Here is a 2,188-nt window from a genome sequence, read left to right on the forward strand (position 1 = left end):
CAGTCACAGTGGGGGCTAGTACATAAACTGAGGGGACACAATTCAAGCTTCAATGAGTTTTGGGGGATATAATGCAATCCACTACACTTCTCTTGCTAAAATTACCAACGACCTCCTAGATCTTCAATTCAGTAGTTTACCAATCCAAATCTTCTGGGATCGCTCTGCAGTAGTTTCTTGAAACTCACTCTTCTGCCCTCCATGGATTATGGATCTTTCTCTCTCTTTCACTTTAATTGATCTGTTTGCATACCTATGTTTTCCTCCCTTCATTGATAACCCCCTGTATGTCTTATTCATTTGTATCTCTATTCCCCAGCACAGTGCCTGGCACACAGTAGGTCTTAATAACTGTGAATATTAAATGATTAAAACTCTCTCTTGGCTTTCAAGCCATCACTCTCTCTTGATCTCCTCTTTCTCTGACTACTCATTCTCAGATGACTTCGCAATCTCTTCCTCCTCCGTAATTACCCATTAAACATTCTTCAGAGTAACATCCACCTTTTGGGCTTCAGCTATCAGCGAACACCCATATTCCCAAATGCATATTTTCAATCCTACCTTTCACTCGAACTAAGGCTGCCCCTCTCTCCCTAGAGGTCTTGCAAGCAGTTCAAATAAAGACTCATTATCCTCTTCCATTCCCAACCTGCCCTCCTCCTGCAATGCTCAGTCAATGGAATTAACGTCCATCCAGTTGTCCAAGCTACAAACCTCAAAATCCCTTAACTCTCAGCTCAGTCTTTGCCTCCTGTCCTATATGGCAACAAGCTTCATCCACTACCAAATCCTGACCACCAAACTGCTAAACCCTGCCTCTGGGTCTTTATTTCTCCTGTTTCTTCCATCTGGAACACCTCTCCCACTATGTACCAAATCCTATTCGTTATTTGAAATTCAGAAAACTAGAAAACTTCAATTGATTGCTTCTTCCTCTGAGTTCTAAATAGCTCAGTGCTAGGTTTTGTTTTTTAATGGCTTATTTAAACATAGTTGCCTCACTAGATTGTAAAATTCTTTACAGCAGTTATGTTTTTTGATCATTGGGTCCAGTGGCTGACATTGTAGGCAATTAAAAAATACTTTTATATGAATGAATGAATGAATGAATGAATGAACGAACGAACGAATAAACGAACTAGGAAAGACAATCTTTTCAATTACACACTTTCTGAGATTACTGCCAGAGAATCTTTGAGTTAAAAGGACAAAAATTCAGTTTAAAACCACGAACATCATGTAACCAAGCCGACAACAAACATTGTAACAACATATACACGCTTACAGAAGACAGGTATTGCTCTTCATCTGGGGAGGTTTTGGTGTTTCGTGCTTTTTGTTGCAGTCGGCCAGTACAGGGATCCGAACCCCTGACCCTGGTGGTGTAACACTGTGCTTCAACCAACTGAGCTCACCGGCCAGCCCTGGTGAGACTTTTTTAACGGCTGTCCTACAGAATTTGATTTTAAGCATTCAGTACTCGGTATGGATAAACAAATTTTAAAAGGGGAGGTATTATTTTAACTCCGTCTGTACTCTTTTATCTTGGAAGACATAAATTAGATAAGTTAAAATGAGAGCAGCCCCCTGTAGCAGTACAGTGCCTGGCCACTTGGTAGGCCCTCCACCCATTTTAACCCCCTTCCTTTCTCCTACCTCATCTTCGTTTTATATTTGAAGCATCGTGAATTTAGAATACCATAAGGAGATTTTACCTTTTGGATTTCAATTTGACCAAAACGTCGCGGACATTTTGATAGTCCCTAGTAACCCATGACTCTCCAACCCAAGGGAAAGAAATCACTGGCGGGGGAGGGGAGAAAGGAGGCGGTGCAAAAACTGCAAAGACAGGCGTACAGGAAGCCGTAGAAGGAAGCTTCTTCGGGAGGGTTTGTCTTTTTTTAACCCCAGAGAGGCGTGACGCGCGAACTGCCGTCGCGGGTTAGTTTCTCCCGCGAAGCGCCCGCCCACGCAGAATTTCCCCGCCCGCCCTCCTGCTTCCGTCCCGCGGTGCGCTGCAGGCCGCGGCCGCTGGGGGCGCCCCGGGCCCCGAGGCTCTGAGGCGAAAGCGGCCGTTCGCCGAGCTTCGCCTCTCCCGCCTCTCACACGGGCGGCGGCAGCGGCGAGCTGCGCACTGAAAGGGCGCTCCGTCCCCGGGCGAGCTGCAGCACGACTGCTGCCCGCG

This window comes from Galeopterus variegatus, unplaced genomic scaffold (genome assembly GCF_000696425.1).
Source record: "Galeopterus variegatus unplaced genomic scaffold, G_variegatus-3.0.2 Scaffold16, whole genome shotgun sequence".
Classification (NCBI taxonomy): domain Eukaryota; kingdom Metazoa; phylum Chordata; class Mammalia; order Dermoptera; family Cynocephalidae; genus Galeopterus; species Galeopterus variegatus.